At 38.0% G+C, this 24,836-nt stretch overlaps 1 pseudogene across 1 annotated transcript; it reads left to right on the forward strand.

The window, feature by feature from the left end:
• Nucleotides 1-22,981: 22,981 nt before the first annotated feature.
• On the forward strand, nt 22,982-23,874 carry LOC309794748 (small ribosomal subunit protein uS5-like; annotated as a pseudogene). Its single transcript has one exon. The product of its transcript is annotated as a small ribosomal subunit protein uS5-like (transcript).
• Nucleotides 23,875-24,836: the final 962 nt, after the last annotated feature.

Genomic DNA, 24,836 nt, shown 5'->3' on the forward strand with positions numbered 1-24,836 from the left:
CTAAAGCCTATAGAAAGAATCACATCCCAAATTACATTTTGATTTTAACCCAGTGAGACCTGTGTCAGGTTTCTTACATCCAGAACTGTAAGAAAGTAAATCTGGATTAAGCCACTATGCTAGTGGTAATTTGTTACAGCAGCAGTAGAAAACTAATACTGTTGGCTTCCATTTATTTCTGCTATATGAAAAAAAAAGTCAACAGAAAGGTATTTAATGTAGGCTCCAGCAGCCAAAGTATCCTCTCTGCAATGTAATTGAAAGATGGTCTTCTAAGTCTGGGATGTAGTTTTGGTAATGAAGAGAATACTTGCTTTGGAAGGCAATTCATTGGTCATTGCTGATGTGGCAGGCAGATTTCCTAATATGGCTCACCAGATATGTTTCACTTTGACCCCGAACTTGGGAATATCATGAGCTATCATTCTACAATTGTGTTATAGTATATGGCACAATGGTTTTCAGTTAGGGAGGTTATCTGCCTGAGCCTTATAGATCCTTAAAAGCAGAGAGTTTTATGTGGATGATAGCAGGAGAAACCAGATACATTTGAAATGTGAGATGGATGTGACACACTGTTCCTGGTTCGAGGTGAAAAGAGATGGGGGTGGTTTCTAGTAGCAGTGAGAGGCCCTGACTTAAGATGCAGCAAGGAAATGTTAACTTTCTACCTAGAGTAACAACAAACTAGATTCTTTCCCCAAGCCTAATAGCCCAACTTGGCAGACCTCTTGACTGTAGCCTTGTGAGACATTCATCAGAGAACTCAGCTGAGATCACCTGGACTTCTGACTTAAGAAATGTGAGATACTATATGTATGTTGCTTTAATCTACAATGTTTCTGGTAATTTGTGATGTAGCCATAAAAAACTAATACAGATGGTTAGAAGGTTGGTCCTTAAAAACTAATATCCACCCAGACTTCCCAGTTTTGATTGTGACTCTCCTGCTTACTAATTGTAGACGTCATTAAGGCTGTTTATAATGTTCAGTTTCTTCTTCATATGAGCACAAGTTATGATGGCATTTCCCAACACACTTTGAAATTAGGCGTGATTTGTGGCTTATCTTGAACACTTCAATGTGAGTAGAAGTGATTTGTATCAATACTGGGTAATGCTTGACTTGCTACATATCTTCCCTCTTGTGCTGATCACAGAAGGACGTGTTGAGATTGTGCTTCCATTATCCTGGGTCCTTGAGTGACTATGGTAAGTAGACTTTCCCCACATTTCTCTGCTGACTCATAGTGGGCATATAACACAAGCAATAAATACTCTTTTTAGTATTAATCTATTGGAATTTTGAGGATTGTTGTTACTCAGCAAAATCTAGCCTTTCCCTGATGAAACACCATTTATGTAACCTTGGGCAATACCCTTAACTATTATTACCTACACCTTTGTTGTTGTTTTGTCTCCTCCTCCTCCTCCACCTCCTCCTCTTTCCACTTCTTCCTCTTTACCATCATTATCATCATCAATTTTATAGGAAGAACAATAATGCTCACAGAAGCTACCTTTTTTGAGCACTTACTATGTACTCAGTTAAAAAGCCCTTAAAATAGGCCATATTTATTTAGCATAGTAGTAAACATCATAGGTTCTGAAGCCCATCTGCCCTAGTTAACAACTTTGATACTTTGTTAGAATGTCTATTTTTATGCCTGTTTTTCCATTGGTCAAAGCGAGATAATAGCACTTGCTTCATAGGGCTGTGTGAGGACAAATATAAATTAACACATGTGAAATGCTTAGAACATTGCCTGATATATAATAACTCTCCAATAACAGGTCACTATTTATATGGCCTGATATAATTTTCACAACCCTATAAGGTAGTGATTATTATTTCCATTTTATAGGCACGCACACTGAAACTCAAAAAATGAATTATTTTGCTCAAGTTTACACCAGTCATTCTATCTGACTTCAAAGTCCACGCTCATAACCATTTTCTCATTGTTTCTGTATGCCTCTGTTCTTATGATTTAATCAATTCCTTCCTCCTCTAGAGGACTCACATGCTTCCACTAAGTTGTGTCTTTATGTCACAATGAAATATCCTAAGTTCCTTAACTGATTTATGATCTCACCAGCCTCAGAACAAGTGCCTCCCCAGTTTGTCAACTTAATATAATCTGAGCTCTCCACAAGCATAATTATTAAGTATACCTAGATGGGCTCTGGGCTATGTGTTTTATTAACAATACGTTTAAAATTACCAGTTTTTTTCTCCAGAGATGGGGACTATATACAGGCTTGTTAGAATAATTAAAAAGTTGTGAAGAGACATCAGGAACCCTGAGTTCCAACCTAAGCTCTGTCACTCACTGGCTGTGTGACCGTGGACAAACCAATTTACTTCTCTGGGCCTCAGTGTCCTCATTCATCAAAAGAGGGGATTCAATTAGTGGGATATGTTTCAAATCCTCTGAGACAATAAGTCATACGCTTACTGAAAGCCTCACTTTAGCTCATGTGTGGAGGTGGCTCATGGGAATCTAATTGGGAAAGATGCACAATTTTGTGCTGTGCTGGAATCAATGCACCAGAAGGAAGAGGGCATGTAAACAAGGGCCTATTGTGCTTATTTTTCCTAACAAAATATCCCAAAGTGTGAGAATTCAGAGGCTTGAGCTCTGTTGGCAATCAATAAAACATGAATGCGTCTTTCCGAATGCATTTTCCTCATCCCCTTCAGCTTTCCCGTAATGAGGAGATAATGAGCTATAGACATAACCAGGGGTGCCTGGGAGCTTCTTCTAACATCCACTTTGTTAGAAGAACTTTTTCAGCTGAAAGCAAAACATTTTTAAGGGATATTCTGCCAGCTGTGTCATACCCTGAGATTAATGTCATGATATTTTCTCAAGAATTTGAGGGTACCTACAGGGGTCCCTCTAATGGGCACTACTCAGTTATTGTTGGGGAAAATAAGTTTTGTTGTCACTTCATTGATTGCTGTTTTCTTGTTTTTGTTTTTTTAAAATCAGACCATGAAAAAATATTTACTGGAGAGGCACAGGACTCAACTTTATAAACGAAAGCCCCCTGAGGTCACCATTTTATCTCAGGTATATTCCTGATGTTATTTATTTTTCCTGCCTCTTTTACTGGCTTTTGTGATACAGCCTTCCCTCCTTTTTCCTTAGTATTTCCAACAACCACTGTATTTTGGACATCTTATATACCCAGATGTGGTTGAGGAACGTCTCCAGCTCCCTGCCTAGCCTAAAACAAAGTCTGTAAGTCTATAGTGGTAAAAAGTCTAGAGTGGTAAGTCTGTAGGTCTAGAGTGGTAAAACGATTTCACCTTTCTTCTCAAAATTAACCAACTGTGGCTGTCTGGGGAAAAAATAATAATGATGAGAAGAATATCAAAGTGGCCACAGATCTCAGGGGGAAATGGGACTGTGTTTAGTTAGGGATGATTTCCAAGAAGAAGACCTGTTGTGTTCAATATTTGCTGTTATTGAAAGAATTTTCCTGAGTACAATAGGGAGGGGGATGAGTGACTGGTTGGGATGTAAAAATAATGCACAGGAGGAAAAACAAGAGCTGAAAATGTGTGAAATGACGTATTTGTTCTGGTCTCCTGCAGAGGCAGATGGACGCCCCCGCCCCCCACAACCCAAAATTTAGTTTGTAGATCAAGATTGAGGGCATATCGCACACACAAACACACACCCCAATAGGGTATGGAAAGTTTTATTACTTACACAATTGAGATCTCTGGGGAAAGTAGAGCAGGACTCTCAAACAGGTCAAAAATGACCTAAGATGGCAAGAAAAGGAGACTGTTTTTGGCTTTTACTGTTGTTAGGGGGTGATGCTAATGAGAGTTCCCAGAGGGCAGGTGCTTGCATGGTTTGAATTTTGCACTGAACACCAAAGGTGAAGCACCCAGCCTTTTTTATCAATTTGTCTAGGAGCACAGCATGAGGGCAAAAGGGAGGGAAGAGTCTAAAAACTGTCAGCAGTCAAACATCAAAAAATGAAGTCAGATTCTTCATAACATTCCCACTTCAAGGGACACAATTTAAAATTGGGATAAAAAGAATCCAGTCTCAGAGGTCAGATAGCATGGGTTCAAATCTTGGCTTAACCATTCATAAGCCTGTGACCTAATGAAGGGTGCTTAATTGCTTCAAAGCTGATTTTGTTCCTTTGTAAAACAGGGGCAGCATTAGGACCCATCCGTAAGAGGGCAGATGACTGGTGGAGAGGTTGCACACAACGTTTTAGTACTGGAATATAGTAAGTGCAACACTATCATTGCATCAATGTTGTACTTTCTACTACTGGGTTTGCTACAACCACTAGTCCTACTCCTATTTTTCCTGATTTTTCTCCATAGAATAAGTTTCCAGATCTACCTCTCTTCTGTGTATTTGTCTGTTTCTTTCCTTTTTTTTTTTTTTTTTTGGCCCGTCAAGTGGCTCATGGGATTCTAGTTCCCTGACCAGGGATTGAACCCGGGCCTTCAGCAGTGAAATCGTGGAGTTCTAACCACTGACCGCCAGGGAATTCCCTGTGTATTTGTCTTTAAATCTGAAATTGGGGTATTTCAAATGGTTTTTTAAAAGATCTGGGCTGGGTGTTCTTCTCCTCAGTGGCTACGTTGACCTCAGTGCACTCCATGCTGGGGACAATGACTTGCTGACACCCACCTTCTTATGGTGTGCTCCTTCATGGAAAGTGGGGCAGCCTGCTGTGCATACTTACTAGAGGCAGTTCCTTAGCTGCCCACAAGACTTCACTCTTTGGATTTGAACAAAGCAAACTCCATTTTCTTACAGAATACACATGACTCACATTTCATGATATTTCAGCTGATGGAGAAACTTGGTTTTCCAACTGCAAATCCTAGAAGCTTGCCTGAACATAAATACTTTCTTACCCAAATTCAATACTCATATCTGGGTTCAGATTTATTTTTAATCATTTAACTTCATTCATTTTATTTTTAATTGTATGTAACAATTGTCCTTTTTCACAAACATGTTCTCAAAGTCACAAAGTGAGAATTTTATTTAGGAAACTTTCTCCTATATTGACTTACCTAATGCATTTTATGTATACCTCTCTCAAGACAAGGATCCATCCTATTTTGTGTTGCGTTTGTCTGTATGGCTGATCACTTAAACTTTCCACATGATTGGTATCATCGTTTGGTTGTCTGTTAGACACATATAGCTTTTAGCCATTCTCTTGGAGATTCTGATCCACTGGATTTTGGGTGGGTGCTTGGGAAACAATATTTTAACAAGCATTCAAGGATATTCATGAAATACTGGTCTATTTGCTATGGATTTTAAGTGCATGCAATTTGTGTCTTTACCACTAGAAGAGCCAGCATACTTTGTGCACAGTAGTAACTCCAGTGCTCAGTTAGTGAATTCTTATGCTCATTGGGATTTTCTGGAGTAAAAGAATAATAACCATAACAATAGCTATGATTCATTACATACTTACTATATATTCCATTTTTTAGGCATATTACTAAATCTTATGTACTAAATCAGAATGTAGATCTCCAGGTTAGAGATCTGGAAGCTGAAGCTTGACGTGGGGGTTGTAATTCCTCAGTATACAGTTAAAAAGTAGCCAAATACATCTTTATATCCAGGTGTGTGTGACAGCGAAGCCCCTGTGACTTGTGAAGGGGATTGGGCATATTTCTCCAGCCACTGCTGCTTGCCCTAGTTAACATTCTCCTTGAACAACCTACAAGGTCCTTAACTTCTCACTGGCATAAATGTCTCTGATGCTCCCAGTTTAAAAATTGCAATACACATAAATAATTCAAGCAAACAACTTGATATACTGGAGTGCATTAAGGCTAAAATAACCCTCCCCTTTTCGACTAGTTTAGAAAACCATCATCATTTTCTAGAAATACTCTCTGGGCTTCATGTGGTGCATGGTACATTGAATTTGTTAGCATTTTGCCAGCTCTGCCATTCAAAAGAAGAAAAAAAAAAGCACTCTGGAATTGCTGCAAAATCAGCGTAAATGCAGATTTAATTGACTTTGCCTCACAAATAACCTTCTTCATGCCAGCTTTATTGCAATGGTTGGAGAAGAGCCTATCTTTTTCATCACTATACTGGTTTTCTGTTAACAACATTCATAGTCAAAATCTGAAAGGTATTTACTGATAGGCGAAGGCTTAGGTGGGTTGTCTTTAAACAGAGGTTTTTTCATCAACCAGAGGTTTATCTCGATAGATAGATGGGTGGATAGATTGATAAATCTATCTGTTTTTATCTCCAACATCATCTCATAACAACTTCTTCTCGCCCCTTGATCATTCCCTCCAATTACACTGTCATCTCTGCGGTCTTCAAACATCCTAGATTTTTCTAGCCTCTGGCTTTCACTCCAACTATTGCCTGTTTTGGGATACCCCTTTCCCCTCATCTCTTCATGGGTTACTTCTTCCCATCCTTTATACCTCTTCTAAATTCCACCTACTTTAAAATGTCATCCTTGGAATTCTCTCTGAGATGGTCTACTCTCCATTCTGTTGAATCTCTGCTTGTTTCATTTATAGAAGGGGTTGGTAAATTTTTTTCTGTGTTAAAGCCAGATAGTAAGTAAAACAGGACACTAGCAGGATTCAGCTGCTAGGTGTAATCTCCTGAACCCTGCTTCACAGTGCTGCTTACAAGCTTTAGTTGGAACATTTATTTTGTTTTATGCTTGTTTATTATCAGTATGCCCATTACAATAAAAGCTTCATGAGGACAGAGTCATAGTGCACTTGTTCTTTATTGTATTAACATTGAACATAGTAGATGCTCAATAAATATCTCTTGAAAGAAAGAAAGAAAGAAAGTTAGTTTAGTTTGATTTAAATATTTAACCTTAATGATTCCCTACAGACTGCAAGATTAATCCTAATTCCTCAGGACACATATTCCCACAGACTCTTGACCCAATGAAATCTTCAGTGCCAACACTCACTACCATCTTTACTGTCATAAGACAAGAGCTGTAGTTCACTCATTCATTTACGCTTTCATTTAGTGTCATGCACAATAAATAATATTCTAGACACTGTGCTAGGCACCAGGCTAACAATGACACATAAAGTAGACACAACTAGTTTAAACTCTCTCTTGGAGTTTAAAATCTGGTATTGTCTCAAGTAGACAGATATTCATATCTCTCTGTTTTGCATGCTGTTTAGCATGATTTCCTTTGCATGTAGGCTCCTGTTATCAGATTCACTGAGTACTCTCCCAGTGGTGCATCCCACATTAATTGAGTGCTGCTCTTCCAATTCATCCCTTCATCCTCTGTGTCGTTCTCTATGATGTTCACTTCATATCTTTACACAGCCCCTATCTCCTGGGCCATAGTCATTTCTCTGAGGGCCTGTCTCCTTCACTCAACAATGACTTTTGGTGAGCCAAAGAGGCTAGTCTGACATTCTTCGTTGTATTAGCAGGGTCAAGCAGAATGCCTGGATTACAAACCAAATAAATGTTTGATGAATGACTCAGTTCTGGCATCTTACCTAGAGACTTTTGTAGTACTAATTATTTATGGGATGAATTCAGAAGAGTTTGATAAGGATACTAAGAAATTATTGTGTTTGGATTATTATCAAATATGTTTTTCTGAGATTTAAATATTTATGAGTTAAAATTCCAATATATCAATTAATTTCAGACATACTGCTATCTTTTACTTTTATAAACCATTAAAATGAAATGATATTCAAAATCCAGTGTTTTGACTGGGGTCAAAAGTGGAGACTTGACAAAGGTGGAAAATTTATTAAGGGTAAAATTACATAGTGATACTTTTCAATGGATTAGTGAATCTGACCTGGTGCCTTGTTCTCTGGTACAAAAATAGGTCATGGTGCTTTTATTTCAAATACATTATATTATAGGACTTTCTGCATAGGATCAAAAATTTCACTGATTCATTTGATGTATCTGTTTGAAGACTTAAGTTCTAAACACTCAAAACTATAAAACTTTTACAAGTCAAAATGATCCTTTAGAAAAGCCATAAAGCAATGTTTATATATACATATATACTGACTTTAAAATATTTCTCTTGAAAAACTGTCACTGCTATACAAAATAACCCTGGACCCATGCAAATAATCTCAGCTTTAGAATATGAAATAATTTGCAAATTAAATGATAGAGTTTCAGAGAAAGCATGGGTTGTTTTTTTAAAGTAAGTGATAGAGGGTTGCAGATATGCAGAGAGCCTTCTGAAATGGAAAGTTTTCATGTACACTCAATGATTTCATAGAAAAGCAAGTACTTTGAAGCAAGTGGCAGGGTTGAAATTCTGCTACCTTTCCTTTATCTATTTTCACTTTTCCCAGAACATATGTTTCAGAATAGTTTTATTAGCAAGTGGAGAAGATGTCACTGTCCAAAATCTGTGGTGTGATTAGCATTATTGAATGGCAGGTTTTGTGTTACTCATGTTTATTTTATGCCTTTCCAAACCATCTGCTTCCTTGTGCTACGTCTTAGATAGTGAGAACAGTGACAGTAGAGATGTACAGTTCCACTACAATTCTAATGGTTTCTGACATTTTGGGTTTGGGTTTCTCTTTTTCTGAGTGTCCTAGACAAAACTGAGTAACATGGTCACTTCTTAGGAAACAAAGCTTAGAAATAATTCACTCATTCATTTAACTCAAATTTATTGAGTATTTATTCAGTGCTAGGTAGCAGACAAGAACCTGTGGTTACTGAGATGCATGATGAGACACTATTTCTACAATAGTCTAGTCAGGGAGACAGGGAGGCAAACACTGTAGTGTGAGAAGGTCTACTATAGAGTTAAGATAAAAGTATGATGGCATCAGGAAGAGAAAGTGAAAGCATTTGTTTCAAGAATGCATTGGAATCTTGAGCATTTAATTATCAATATAAGAGAAAAAAAGCTGCCAAAGAGTACTGCAGACCAAAGCACCTACATTGGTAGGTGTCCATAGAAATGTGAGAGAGATTGTTGTTGAGAAATTTTAATTACTTTGGTTTGGCTGAAATACAGGGTATGCATGGGAAAGCAGGAGAGAATGAGACTTCGCAACTTGATAACAATTGCTGGTACCTATTGAGCCCTTAGTACATGGCAACTACTGTACACCTATTCTCTTATTTAATCCTTCCAACAAATTGTTAGACTGAAACAATTTTCTTAATTTTCTTATTTTACAGATTAGAAAGCTGAGTTTCAGAGTTTAAGTGGTATGTTGACTCAGTGCTCTCATAGAACAGTCAAACCAGGTAATTCTGGAACGTTTAATATTGGGACTATTTATAAAGCTGTAGACACGGTTTAAACCAATGGATCTCAAAGTATTGTCCCTAGACAGGCATTATCTGCATCAGTTGAGTTTCTGTCAGAAACACAAATTCTCAGGTTCTATTCCAGAGCTACTGAATCCAAAACTCTGGGGGTGAGGCCACACAATCTCTAGTCTAACAAGCCCTATAAGTGACGCCGATTCATGCTGAAGTTTGAGAACCACAGATCTAGGGAAGCAAACATGGATGGTGCAGTGCTATGTGGCTGGTAACACAGGGGAAGATGCATCACCATGATGTCTAAAAGCAAAGGCAGTTGTCAGAAGCACTGATACTCTTAAGCCTTCCTGAAACGTCCTTTTGGTTGAAAATTATATTAATTGTGGTTCCCATGATATGTTTTTTTTTTCTTTTTCTTCTTCTTCATTTCTGACAATAAACAGAAGCCTTCAGGGATTCAGTAAAGAGATCGGGGCTTGAATTTCAATTTAGCAATTACTAACTGTGTAATCTTAAACAATTTCCTTATACCCCCTGATGCTAAATCTTTGTTGTTTTTCACCTATTAAATGATTTTAATATTAGTTTTAACTTACCCCATAAGGTTTTTTTTGTAAAATTTAAATGATTTAATATTTAGAAAAAGTTTAGGATAGCCTGTACTAAATATGTGTTATATGTTACCTATTGTTAATGATATCTTATTGCCACTGTTGCTATTATCATTATTATTATTCTTTCTCTGTTTTTTTTCCTAAGGCTCTACTTCCTCTCATGGTATTTCACTTGAAATTAGATTTTGCTTTTCATTTTATACATATATCCCAGGTTATTTTTACTAGTATCTATTCTGTGTAACCCTCAATCTGTATGTTCAGCTCCATTTATCTTTTAAATTCTAAACTTTTATATGTAACAACATACTAAACAGCTCATATTGCTTATAACATATACAGCATCTCTCTCTCTCTCTCTCTCTCTCTCTCTCTCTCTCTCTATATATATATATATATATATATATATATATATATATATATATATAATCAATCAAGTAACCAACAACAGACAAATAATAAGAAGAATCCCCATTCATTTACCTGCCATCTGTGACAGAAATCTGGGAAGCTTCTTATACTCCTTCTTCTGCCTACAACTTAGTCATCTATAGATTTTAATAAATAAATCCCACAGATTTTAATAAATTAAACTCTTTTGCCATCTCCATTCCTGAAGCCTGAGTTCTTATCTCAGCCGGGTTAGCACAAAAGCTTTAAACACCTTCCTCCTCAAAAATATTGCCCAGTCCTACTGTTCTCCATTCTTCATCCCAATTAGAGTGTTTTTCCTCAATCCAAAACAGAAATCAAACAACCAATAAACACATAAATAAATAAGATTGTATAACTGCACTACTTAAAACTCTTTTAGGGTCCATATTACTTGTACGATACATTCTCAGCTGCTTAGCCTGACTTAGAGGGTAATTCTCTGACCCCGACCTACTCTTATGTAGAGGTTGCATGGCACAATGGTTGAGAGTAGGACTCCAGAGTCATATTGCCTGCATTTAAAACAGGCCTTCACCTCTTCTTGCTCATCATCTTCGGCATGTGTGACAGGCATCTTCTGTTTATCCCTCCTGATCTACACCCCATCCTTTACTTGCTCTGTGCCAGGGAGGCTGATATGTCTGGACCTCATCAGTTACCTTCCCTGTCCTCTGGTATCACTTGGATTTGGCCACTGTTGGCTACCATCACGAACTCTGTAAACTAGCAAGAGAGGGTTCCCTTCCTGTTGGGTTGCCAAAGGTTGATAGTGCCTGTCTACTGAAGGCCACAGCCCCTGTAATACAGATCTCTCAGGATTGCTTTTGCTGGGTTCTGTTAACTGCCTTCTTTTCTTTCGGGCTGAAGGGTGAGAGCATCGTCCTCTATGTTAACAGACCCTGTTCAGTTTGGGTAACTGGGATCTGGCTTTTTCTTGTTCTCTGAGCAATAAATGGGTATCTGCCTTAGAACAATGCCCAGTAACCACTTTGCTTTTGCCATACTTTTTAAGCACCACATTCTTTACCTTGAACCCCAGTTCCTGCAGGTCATCATTTGCCGTGACCTTTGCCATGAGGCTCCCTGATACAATGCCAGTCACGTCAATTCAGCCGCTTAATAGCTGTGACACTGACCCCTGACCTTCTTGGCCTTGCACCTGTCACCTCCCACTGGGATAACTGAGCAATGGTTTCGTTTCAAGGTCTCTACTACTTAATTGTCTGAAGTATTAGATGTCAACCCAGTCAAGTTCTAACAGTGAGAAATTTCAGCTCTGGATGATTTTTTTAAAAATCAGTCATTAGAATTTTGTTATTTTAAAAGATGATTCTGACTATATATAAGTGTTTTCCCCTTGAGCTCTCCTTAAGGAAGCCAGGATTTTTTTGGCAGTCCTTTCTCTTTTTTCTCTCTTCCAATCAACACCTTAGTCATCTTCTCAAGAGAATTCTGGTATCATGGGATTCACCCCTCTGCACCTTGATCAAAAATCTACTCTATTTTCTGCAGATATATGCCTAAGCCCTTTCCATTCACTTTATATAATTTAATCTCAAAAACATCCCTGTGAAATTGCTATCACTAGTATCCCTGTTTTACAAATGATAAAAGTGACACTCAGAAATCTTCTGAAATTTTCCCATGGTCAAAGAATCAGCCAATGGCAGAGAAAGAATTCTAAGTTTTCTCTGTTGAATACCCAAAGTATGAACTATTTTAATATAGTGACTCTGTTTAAAAAAATACAAGCTAAAATATTTCAAACCAGTAAGTAGCTTTACATTTCAAGGACAAAATCCAAAATCATCTGGCTCACGTATATTATATATTAAAGGGTAAACACTCCTTATGTTTAAAATAATGAGTTCCTTTTTCAGTTATGGGATGTTTGGAGTTCATAGAGTATGATCCAAGATGTCTTTTGTTACAAGTTTGACTTGAAGTCTTAGTGTTACATTTTATTCCTAATTCCAATTTCTTCTGGTCAGCTCTGTGCCCTGCCCTGGGGTTAGGCACCCATCAGGAAAATGTCTTTGGCAGTCTCCCTCCAACAGTAAACAGCTAAATTGGGAACATGTTTATTGTGTGGAGCCTCATCTCTGACATGTCTGGCCCATACCCCAGGACTGGGATTCTATTTAAGTCTCTATGACTAAGGTGCCAATTCTTCTTTATAGTAGAGATCTATCCTGAATTCCCTCTAACTAAATGTTTGTGGCTTCAAGCATTTTGCTTATCTATAAAAAATTCCCATTACAGAAATGGATGTTTCTTGCCATGATTCAGGCCCTCTTCCAAACAGGTTGATACTTAGAACCATGGAATTTCACCATTTAACTGACTTTGAAGATTATTTCATGACACAGTTGGTCCAGTAATCATGTAAGCCTGGAACTGGGGGAGAGGGAGAATTTTCTATCCTCAACAACATTCCATCTTTCCCAGAAAAAGAGATGTGACCCAGATCCAAAGTGAATCCATCTAACCAGCAGTTAACTTCCCATTTTCTTCATCATCTTGTGTGTCAGTTGTCCTATTTTCCTATTATATATTCATCCACTCTTCCTTCATTTTTTCTTTGTCTGAATTTATAACTTATTTGCTTCTTCTATTTGAAAACAACAAAACCCACAAAAACAAATATTTTCTTTTAACCCTGAATCCTATTAGCTTCTGCTTCATCTCTTAGCTTTGTTTACTGCCAACCTCTTGAAAGTACTGGTTTAAAACTTGATGTTTCTGCTTCCTTTCAGGTCAATCATCTCAATACCCTCCTGGATCCCCTCTGAATCTATTCCTCAGTGCAGATACTCCTCACCTCCTCACTTGGAGCTCCTTGAATTTCTTGTTTGCAACAGGACTAATCCTGTATGTGAGGGACACATCACCCTAGAGAGGGCAATTAGAAGGTCATGCTCATCTGGACTGATTGGGATCCATTTGGAGGGGTCTGGACTATGTGATAATGATATTGCAAGTCCTCTCTTTTGCGGTGCAATATATTTCTGACAACAAAAACTCCTGCTGACAGAATTGGAAAAATTTGAGCCACATGGATTTGCGCTACATGCATTCTACCATCCCCATTAATTTTCTGTATCTTGTATTTGTCATTTCATGTATTTTTCCTAGAGTACAAACTATTCTTCTTAACATCGGCTGTAGCACTACACCTTAACTTCAGTAAAGAGAGCCCAAAATAAAACTAAAACAATGAAAATAAACTATAATAAACATCTGGATGAAAATATCCAAGAGAAAATAATGGTATTATTCTTTTCTATGACAAAAACAATTGGTTTCCAAAACAAAACAAAACAGTGCCTAAGAGGAGGTAAAGGAGGTGAGAAAGTGGCTATCATATAAACCCTCAGGACCAGAGCACTTGGTTTCATTTTTCACCATGATTTTGAATTTCTACTCTCAGTCCTACTTTCTCACTCCCATTTTGTTTTGTTTTTATTATTGTATGCCTTTTTGTTGTAGTACACTTAAATCTTTGAGGGGAAGTGAGGCAATGAACAAATAAATGCATAACAAGTAAGACATACTGACAGTTTTATTCTTCTAAATATGAAAGGAATACTGACTTAAGGCAGCATCCTCCTGGGTCAGAGGGTGAGGTGATCATTTGAGGAGTATTTGTATGAGGAAATATCCTGGGGTGGATGTGGTGCTCACGTCATAGGAACAGTAAGGACACAGAATAAAAACAGTCGGGAGGTTAAGGCATTTGTGACTATATTTTTTACACAGCAGCTCTGATGTTAAAATTAAGCATAATGTGAAGAAAATCAATGACTTTTCTTGCAATAATTTGTTTTCATTTTTTTTTTCCCCTCTTGGCTGTAAGAAGGTACCTATTTTATTTTTTTAAGTCCCTCTGAGGAATCTTGCATCCCAGTCCCCCAAAAGGGGCAGTATTACCAAAATACCTTAGAGTTGCCCCTCCATGAACTCGGGTGGCCTCTGCTCTTGGTAGGAAAAAAAATATATCATCAATCTAATTTCAGAGGCCGATGAGAATAAAACTTTTACTGGGCTTCATCAGCCAGACCTTAGATTGAAATGTGGGCCCATTTCACTCTCTATTTCATACTTATCTTTCAAAAGTCATGGAGAAGGCTGCAAAAGTCAGTATCCAACTGAAATCCTGAATTAAAATTGTTTACAGTTGCCTGGTACAGTAATTAATCTGAAATCATTACTTGTCATTACCTGGCTCCCTGAATATGCATTCAATTAGTTAGGAACTTAGATAAGGAGTGCTATTAGCACAATTAAATATTCCTCACAAATTCCATTGGCTGAATCTGAACATTTCGTTTTAATAGAGTCACTGACAACTGGAATGTTTACACAGGAATAGGTCCCATGGTCTGGATAATAAGTCTGGTGAGGAATAAGTGAAGGGATTTTGCAATTTTGAATCACAAAGAGAAGATTAAATCTCTTATCAACATTGGAAGATCAACAGAGAGAGAAGGAAGTTGTCCAGGGATGTGTTACTAGTGATGGCAAAGCTAGAAACAAATTATAGAATTACAAAAAGGCACACTTAAGATCAATGAAAGAGAACTAACTCTGTGCAATGTGATAGGCTGATTGTAAAGTCCCCAACCCTGGTGGATGATCCCAAGTCAGCAATGTCAAAGAATGACTCCCACTTCCATAGCCTAATTGCAGATGCCATTGAAACTGGGCTGGGGGCAGCGCTGCCCATGATGTCTATAACATTCTCCACTTGACGGTCCTGGAGACTAGAGTTACCCAATAATGCAAAAGGTCAAAAATCACTTCTATCAAAAGGATTTATTCATTCACTCAGAAACAGAGTGAGCTATGTCAAAAGAAAAATGGTTTTCCTTGTTTGGGCAGTACTCTTTATAGTTGGGTTTAAATTGACTCCCATAATGTAAACTGAGACTAACTTGCAGTCTAATTCCAATTGTTTTCATTGAAGAGAATTATCAGAAGCCACAGTTTGGCAGAACATTCAGCTTATTCAATGAAGAAATTGATAAGGCAAAGAAAGGCAAGACTCTGGAGCCAACGGGGTGTGCAAATTCTCTGTGCTTTTTGGCTTTGTTAGAAAAACCTCCACCCATCTTACAACTATCTTTTACAACATATCCTAGACACTGTGATGTTTGGGTACTAGTCTATGCAGCTAACATAGGGACAATTGTGTCCCTTCCTTTAGGGACTTAATACACCTGAGGGAGAACCCTATGTGCAAACATAAAATTTCCACAGAGAACTGTAAGCACTGAAATTTTAAGTATAAAATAAGCAGTTCCCTGCCCTCACTTATCTCAGGTTTTTCCATCTGTAAACAGAGTGTTGATCCTTTAAGAAGGCTTTCCAGTTCCGAAATAATTATGACTAGTACTTAATCATCAGCTACCTGGAGCTATGACCTGCACCCTCACCGGAAGGTGGGCTTCCCAAGACATCAGTAGAATCCCACTGCAGCTTCCAGGCACATGGTAGAACAACGAATCTCTATTAGTGTTATAAACTTACTGTGTGTTTGCAATGGTGAACATCTCACCTCAACAGTTGACTTATGTCTGCTTTTTAAACAACTGCAACAGATGGTTGACACTTGAACAGAATACATAATTACTTTGCAATCTAACACTTCATTCTTATTTGTTCTTTCTCAAAGGAGAGAAGCTGTGCCTTATGCCATTGGGTCTAATCTGTTAGTTTAATCAGAAGCAGTGCTAGGAAAGCTCTCAAGAGAGATGAGCTGTGGGAGGATTCCTAATCCCAGCCTTTCGGGGACATTAAAAAAAGCTGGTGGGGTAGGGTGGTGGAGAGAGAAATCTTAGTACTTTTTAAAAACACATGCCTCATTCTCATTTGTGTTCCAGATGAGGAAAAAGTTTTTATAAATGTTTTTTCTCATTTCTTCCACTTCACCTCCCTTAGCCTCAATTTCTTCATCTGGGTTTGTAATCCCTAACTCAGAGGCTGCTCTGAATAGTAAGTGGAATAACTCCTGGAAAGACCTAGCATAGAGCTTGGCATATAGTGGACACTCCACAAATATCGCTATGGATAAATTTAGGTGAAACTAAAGGGGCATCAACTCCTACTTGTTCTGACACTGTTAATGTGATTCAAGTTAAGTCCTTGCACCCGCCTACTCAACCAGTGACCTTTCTCAAACCCACATTTCAGGAAGAAGCCTCCATCAATATTTCTCTCCCTCTTTTATGGAATCTCTTCTGCAAACATTGCTTCTCCACACTCTTAACCAAGGCAGATCCTAGGTTGGCATAAGTCCCTGGAAACCCAGAAATCCATCTACACTTCTTTACTCAACCGTTCTTATTCTCCATGCGAATCTATTCCAAATTCCACTCCCTTTGCTGATTCAAGAAATCTTAAATCAAATATGCTCCTTCCAAAGTTTACATTTATAGGATAGTGCTATTGTCACCTTACTTGTTTTATGTGTGATACATTCATGGGGATTTTGATAAATTCACCTATCTCAAGCTTGTCAGAGAACTATGCTGTTTCAGAGAACAAAACAAAAATCTATGACTGAAAGGCAGAGGGTTGTCAAAAAATGGAATTTGGTGTATCAGAAGAAAACAATTCTACTTCACCCAAAGTATCCTAAAGCTTTCATATGACCCTTGACCAGCGATAATACCATATTTATTTTGGAAAAGATTACATGCCATCACCACACTAAAATTTGGTAATCCAATGAATTTATGCAACTGAAGAAGGCAATGGAATTTAAAGTCTTTAGGAAAAGGGCAGCAAAGTACCATCTAGAATAATTTACAAAATGTAAAGAAAAGACATTAGGTAATATAAAACATATAGAAAGCTAATTGGAGGGGTCTTAAAAATTCAATCACCATAGAGGAGAAATGCATATTTATTGAGTTCTATGCTAAGTAATTCACATATTTCACACACAAGAAATGTGGTAACATATGCAATGTTCTTAGTATAGAGGGTGGCATGTAGTGAAGGCTTAGTAGAGGCTGAGTACTATCATCTCACTCAATTTCAGAAACATTTCTGTTTTGCAGATGAAGAAAATTGGTCTCTGAATATATGGGCAGCCAGGCAAACTTCATAAAAAGAGAATGTGGTGAAATCAGGATTCCAAGTGTATCTTCCAGACATTAAATATCATCCATTTTTTTCTGCTGTGCTACACGACTTGCCATTTGAGCTAAGAAAGAGGACTTTTCTTTCAGAGAATGCCCCATTACTCATTCACACCTTATCTTGGCAGATGCAAACACAATTCCATCAGAGGTAGAAGACACTTGAAATCTGCTTCCAAGTGATACTTAAGCCCATTGTGAGAATTTTAGTGCACTTCAAGTATATTCACTCATTCAACAAATATATAATGAACATCCTACTGTATGTCAGGAACTATTCTAGGCACATTTGCAGCACAACACCCCAGAACTCCTCCTGCTCATCCCAGTCAACACACTCTCCAGAGAAACCACTCTTCTGATGTCTATCAGCATATATTAATTTTGCCTGTTCTTGAACTTCATAAAGTTTGAATTAGACAGGCTGTACTCTTTCTTGACTGGTTTCTTCCACACGGCATTTTATGCTTTACTTTTAATTTAGCATTATACAATAAATGGTTTCCTTCAGCAAATTTCATTCAACAGAGACTTATGGAGTGTTAACCAGGTGATACACACTGACACAGACACTGTGCAGGAATATTCATTATACCCATTATTATTTAACAATATATTGAGGTTCCAACAAATAAAATAAGAAGGAAAAGTTTTTTAAAAAGATAAAACACTTGGAGGAGATTAAAATAACCTCTTGCTTTGTTGGTGAGGTGACTGCTTACCTAGAGAATCTTAAAATATTATACTAGAATTAATGCAATATTTGGTAAGGTGATGGAGAAATACATTTAACAATAGTCTTTTTCTGTTGTAACAATGCACTTCTAGAAATCAAAATCGACTTTCTCATTTTTCAAGGTATTATTGGACATGAATGCCCATGTATTTGTCCTTCTTGACACATAGGGATAAGTAAGTTAACAAAAGAAACAAAACCCTTGACCTCATTGAACACATATTCTAGAGAGGATAAATAAAATATAATCTATAAACACAATAAGTTAAATTGTACGGTAGGCTATAACTTGAAAAGTATGTTAGAAGTGGAAAATTAAGCAAGGTAGGGGGAAATTGCCAATGCACAGGGAGTACAGTTCTAAATGGAGAGGTCATACTCTCAAGCTACCTTAATCAAATCAGTATAACACTGGATGGGGAAAAAACGGTCATGGAAAAAGAAAAGAAGATCCAGACTTGGCTTTAAATATGTATCATAATTTAAGGTATAATAGAGATGTTATTTTAATTTAGAGGAAAGAGAAGTGTGCTATTTATAAAATAAAGCTGGAACAATCATTATCCATCTAGAAGTTAATAAAAGTGGACCACTCTGCTATACTATGCAGAAAAAATAAATCCCATTTAGGATAGATCCCAAACCTAAATGTAAAAATAATGATAATAACAAAATGATGTAAAAAATCTCTCATGAAAAACTAGAAAGATAATACATCCTTCATTCCTACATATTTATTGCACCTTGTTTATGCTCAGTGTTTGAGGCACATAAATGAACAAAACACAGAATTCTATGTTTAATAAGTAGCAGACAATAAATAACAAGCAAAATAAACAATTATATGATTGATTTTGTCAGGAAATAACAAATGCTATAGAAAAAAAGGAATAAAGAGCATAAAGCAGTGAAAGAGAGGCTGTGAATGCTGAAGCCAGAGTGGGTGGGCAGAGAGTAGGTCAGATTACAATACTAATTAATGCCAAAAGATAGGACTGAAAATGTGGCACTTGAGCGAAGACTTGAGGAAGGTGAACTAGTTATTCAGGCAGATTCCTTGGACAAGAGAACCCTGAGCAAAGTCAAGAGTTGATATAAAGGTTCTAATGTGGGAGTGCGCCTTGGGTCTTTAAGGAAAAGCAAGGTAGGTATGTGGCTACAAGAAACTGAGGGGGGTGGCGGAGGGGGATTGAGAGATAGAATTGAATCAGGTCACATAGAGCATTGTAGGCTCTTTTAAGAACTTCATGTATATCCATTACATCTGAAAAACTAGAAATCAAGTCCTATTTGACAAGATAGAAATGATAAATCTTACTGATTTACATACCATAAAAAAGGAAATAGACAAAACAATAGATTTGGAAAAAAGTATTTGCAATACATAAGATTCACTATATCTATACTATACACTAAATAGAATAATGCAACAAGAGTATTGAAGACAATTCACAAAAGAAAAAAACAGAACAGTTCAACAGGTATATGAAGAGTTTATCTACTTTCTAATAGTTAAGTCAATGAAAATAGTGACATATAGATATATGTCTGTAAGACTGGAATAAATTAATAAAAAAGCTATAATTCTAATCACTGGCTAAGATTCACAGTTACACTTCGTAGTAGACATATGAATCAATTCATTTTAAAGCAGTTTGTCAACATCTAGTAAGATTAATGACATTTATGGAAACTATAATTTTAAGTGATTGCTTTTACACCTTTGTAAGTCTTTTTATCATAATCAATTCAAATATTTATATAAAATTTGACTCTACAACCTGATTGTGTATATATGTGTGTTTGTGTATGTGTGTGTAAAAGAGTGCCTGTGTGCACACATACTCATATAGGTGTTCTTGGATGGGCTCAACATTGGAAAAAGATGCCCAGTGATTTTGGCTTTGGCACCAGAACCCTGGTTTAGTCATAAACTTGTCTGTTTTGTTTTATACATAATAATATACATATAAGCATGCATAAGTATATATATTTTTAGATTTATATTTCATATATATACAAGTAATTTTGGCATAAAAATTCAAGCTTACAAAAACAGGCTTTCTTGTATTCCAATATTCATTTTTTGTTGTTGTTGTGGAAACTAAGGCCCAAAGAAACAACCAACTTTACAGAGTCTGTGAATAATAAAGCCAGACATAGCTCTTTTTCTTTCTTTTTTAAAAAATCATGCCAATGTTCTTTTTTGGAAAAAAGAGCCTGAGAATTTTGAATTAGATGTGTTCACATAATATATTGCTTGCTTGTCTTCTCTTAGTCCACTCTAGATTTTTTCCACTGTGTTCCAGAGTCTCCCAAACTTTTCAAAGTTATATTATTTAGAATTTATTAGTTAGAATATTTAGAATTTATTTCTAAAGCTGAAATAAAGCACCATGCAAAAGTTCTCTGTACTGGGCTTCCCTGGTGGCGCAGTGGTTGAGAGTCCGCCTGCCGACACGGGTTCGTGTCCCGGTCCAGGAGGATCCCACATGCCGTGGAGCAGCTGGGCCCGTGACCCATGGCCGCTGAGCCTGCACGTCCGGAGCCTGTGCTCCGCAACGGGAGAGGCCACAACAGTGAGAGGCCCGCGTACCGCCAAAAAAAAAAAAAAAAGTTCTCTGTACTGAGGACAAATGTGTTGATTATTGTGTTACATTTCCCATTATAGGAACATCACAGAGAAACATCTGGACAACAAGTGGCCATGGAGTAGAAATGGAGAATTACTGGGAAATGTCCCTTGGACAAGGGACAAAGGATTCTGAAGGCACTGATGCCAAAAAATTCATATCAGAAAAGAGCAAAGAAAGAGAATTTTGTCCCAAGATTTTTTTTAAAATGACAAATACAAATATCAACAAAGGTCCACAGATGTTTTAAATTTGATTCCAAGTGGAAAAAAAGTCTTCCAGTCTTGTTGAACACTCTCTTTAGGCAATAAAGCTTACATTTATTTACAACCTCACACTTAATCATCCTGATCTATGTCTAGATTTATATAAAGAAAATAGCCAAGACCAAGAGAAGGGAAGCAACTTGCCTAAGGTCACAGAGTCAGCTATCAGCACTTCTAGAACTGGACTTGTATGTTCTGACACATTCATTATCCCATCCCTTTCCTCACGGAATAACCTGGGGTGAGATCTTGAAAGACTGCAGAAAACGGAGAACCCATAGTTCCAGGGACACAAAAGTAAAACGAAAGCATTTTCAAATATACCTACTATAACTGAGCAGAACACATCTTCTGCAATGCTGATATCAGCTTTTTATTTCTGGCCACAGATAAAAGTTACATGCTGTACATCACCACTGAGGACATAGCTTCTTGAGGGTGGAAGACTGATGATTCATCTCCTACTATTTTGTATCTTTTTGACTTCATAATACATATTTTTTTTCACTGAGCTTTGAGCACTTTGAAATCATGAAATATATCTTTGATTTTTGGTCCTTGGGGCAAGCTTAATATGATCACAAAGTAGATGTGGATAAATGAATGAATGATTGAATGATTGAATGAATGGGTGCATTTCCAACTTACAAGTGCTAAAACACTTCTACTTGTGGACATGTGACCTCAGGAAGTTGTTGGTGACTCCCAAGCGCTTAATCACTGAAATCACTTATTATCATATATGTGTGTGTATGTGTGTGTATGTGCACACTGACAGTCGCTTCCCCAGTGTTGTCAGTCAGAATCATTCAATACTTAGGGCACTTTATGTTTTGGTATGACTTCAGAATAAATGTATCTTCTTGAGCCACTGATCATCTTTGATTTGAAATACAATTTGGGGGAGGCTATCATAGGTAAGTTACTATGCCAGGTGCTAGGAATAAAATAGGCAAAAACAATTTCTCTACATGTGTAGAAACTCAGAGATAAGTTTAGGACAAATACGTACAAGGAACTAGAGAGCACTAAGAAGGGCTTTGGACTTGTATTTGGATGTGAGACCTGAAGGATGAATATAAACTGTGCATGCAGAGACGGTGGGCATAGGAGTAGGCAGTGGACTATTTGGGGAAGCTTTTACAGACTGATGGATCTTCATGTGTGAATGGCACATGGTACATGAGAAGATCTGAGAGAAGATATACTTTCATGAATGTGGAGTGTCTATGTTTACTTGGAATGATAGGAAGAAGGAGATAAAATCTGAGAGCAAAGAGAAAATAAACTCTGAGAGATAGGAGAAAAAAGCCATAAAATCTGAGAATAAGCAGTACCAAATCGCAAACAGCCTTGTAAACTTAGCCTAATATCTTATACTTTATCAAGGGCTTTGAAGGTTATTGAATGGTTTCAAGTAGGGGGTGCAGTGTTATCTTCAGATTGCTTTTGAGAAAGATTACTCTGCTGTGTGAAAACATGGTGAGATGGGCAACACTGAAAGGAGAAGATATGTTTCTTCATGAAAGATGCTAACACAGTTGGAAACCAGCAGGGTGTGTTTGAAATGGGTCCTGTACCATTTGATACAATAGTGCAGGTAGGATTTGAGACAGAGTCAAACACAGAGCCTGGCACAAAATATGCTGCAAAATATCTCAGTTTCTCCCCACTCACTTCTAATTTCCTCCTTTTCTCTTGTCCTATAATTTTCTTAAGTGCTATTATACGTTGCTTATGTTATGTCTGTTTTATGTATGTGTGTGGGAGAGTGGGGTAAGAATTGGCCTACCTACAGTCAAATCTCCAGGCAGCACCGAGTCTTCCAAGAATAACATTCCACTTCTTATCCGTAAAAACACGAAACGGCGTATGACGCTGGTGCTGCGGGAGGGCCCGGGGGCCCTGGGGGCCCTGGAATGGGAGGCCAAGGTGGCTTCCTCAGAGGCTTCAGCCGAGGGGTTCTGGGCTGGGGCCAAGGCCACGGAGCTCACAGAGGCAAGGCCAAGGACGAGGAGTGGCTCCCTGTCACCAAGCTGGGCCGCCTGGTCAAGGACATGAAGATCAAGTCCCTGGAGGAGATCTATCTCTTCTCTCTACCCATCAAGGAATCTGAGATCATTGACTTTTTCCTGGGGGCATCCCTCAAGGACGAGGTTTTGAAGATTATGCCTGTGCAAAAGCAGATCTGTGCTGGCCATCGGACCAAGTTCAAGGCATTTGTTGCCATTGGGGATTACAACAGACAATGCGGTTTGGGTGTCAACTGCTCTAAGGAGGTAAGCCACTGCCATCCGTGGGGCCATCATTCAGGCCAAGCTCTCCATCGTCCCAGTGCAGCAAGGCTACTGGGGGAACAAGATTGGCAAGCCCCATACCATCCCTTGCAAGGTGACTGGCCGCTGTGGCTCTGTGCTGGTGTGCCTCATCCCTGCCCCCAGGGGCACTGGCATCGTTTAGCCCCTGTGCCCAAGAAGCTGCTGATAATGTCTGGAACTGACAACTGCTACATCTCTGCCAGGGGCTGCACCACCACCCTGGGCAATTTCGCCAAGGCCACTTTTGATGCCACTTCCAAGACCTACAGTTATCTCACTCCTGATCTCTGGAAAGAGACAGTGTTCACCAAGTCTCCATATCATGAATTTGCTGAACATCGTGTAAAGACCCACACCAGAGTTTCCATGCAGAGGATGCAGGTGCCAGCTGTAGCCACCACATAGTTTTATATGAGAAAAATAAAGTGAATGAAGCTGGTTTTAAAAAACAAAATCACACTTCAGCTCTTTTAATGCCCTTTTAATTTCTTTTTAGTTCTATTTTGAATAGGACTCTCTCTCTCCAGGTGTTCCTTATCATGGGTGGGAAAAAAGAAAGGGGAGAAAGTTATGATTGTCCTTTCCTCCAGTCTCTGAGTGTGACATTGTTCTGTCCATATACAATCTCCCCAATTTTCAGGTATACATAGAGGTCAAGGAAGACGTTTTTATCATCCTTTGCCTTATATGTCCTTATTATCTGTGATCTTCTTAACAAGAACCTGTGGTGAAGTAGTAAGTTGACGAGGTCCACATAGACCTGATTCTATTCAATATTCATTAACTGCTTCTCTCTTTGAGGGGAAGGAAGTAAATATACCCTAACTGATCAGATGGTATTATGGTTAATTTTATATGTCAACTTGACTGGGCCACAGAATGCCCAGACATCTAGTTAAACATTTTTTTCTGGGTGTGTTTGTAAGAATGTTTCCAGAAGAGATCAGCATTTCAGTTGGGGGACTGAATAAAGCAGATGGCCCTCCCCAATGTTGGTGGGCATCATACAATCCATTGAAGGCCTGAATAGAACTAAAAGATGAAGGAAGGTTAAGTTTGCTTTCTGACTGAGCGTTTGAGATGGGACATTGGTTTTCTCCTAAACTTCGACTGGGACTTACAGCATCATCATTCCTGGTTCTCAAGCCTTCAGACTCAGACTGGATTTACACCATTGGCTCTCTAACTCTCTCTATATATCCTATTTATTCTGTTTCTCTGGAGAACTGTACCAATACTGATGTTAAAATAGGAAAATTATGTCAAAAGGTTGTTATGGAAGAAGAAAACGTGTTACAGTGAAACAACTTTCACTTCCATAGTCCCAACTGCTCTGGAATTAGGGGCAATTTCTCCAGGGATGGCAGCTTGACAGCAAATGGCTGAGTCTCTG

The sequence above is a fragment of the Mesoplodon mirus genome (assembly GCF_964341445.2).
Source record: "Mesoplodon mirus genome assembly, chromosome: 19".
Classification (NCBI taxonomy): domain Eukaryota; kingdom Metazoa; phylum Chordata; class Mammalia; order Artiodactyla; family Ziphiidae; genus Mesoplodon; species Mesoplodon mirus.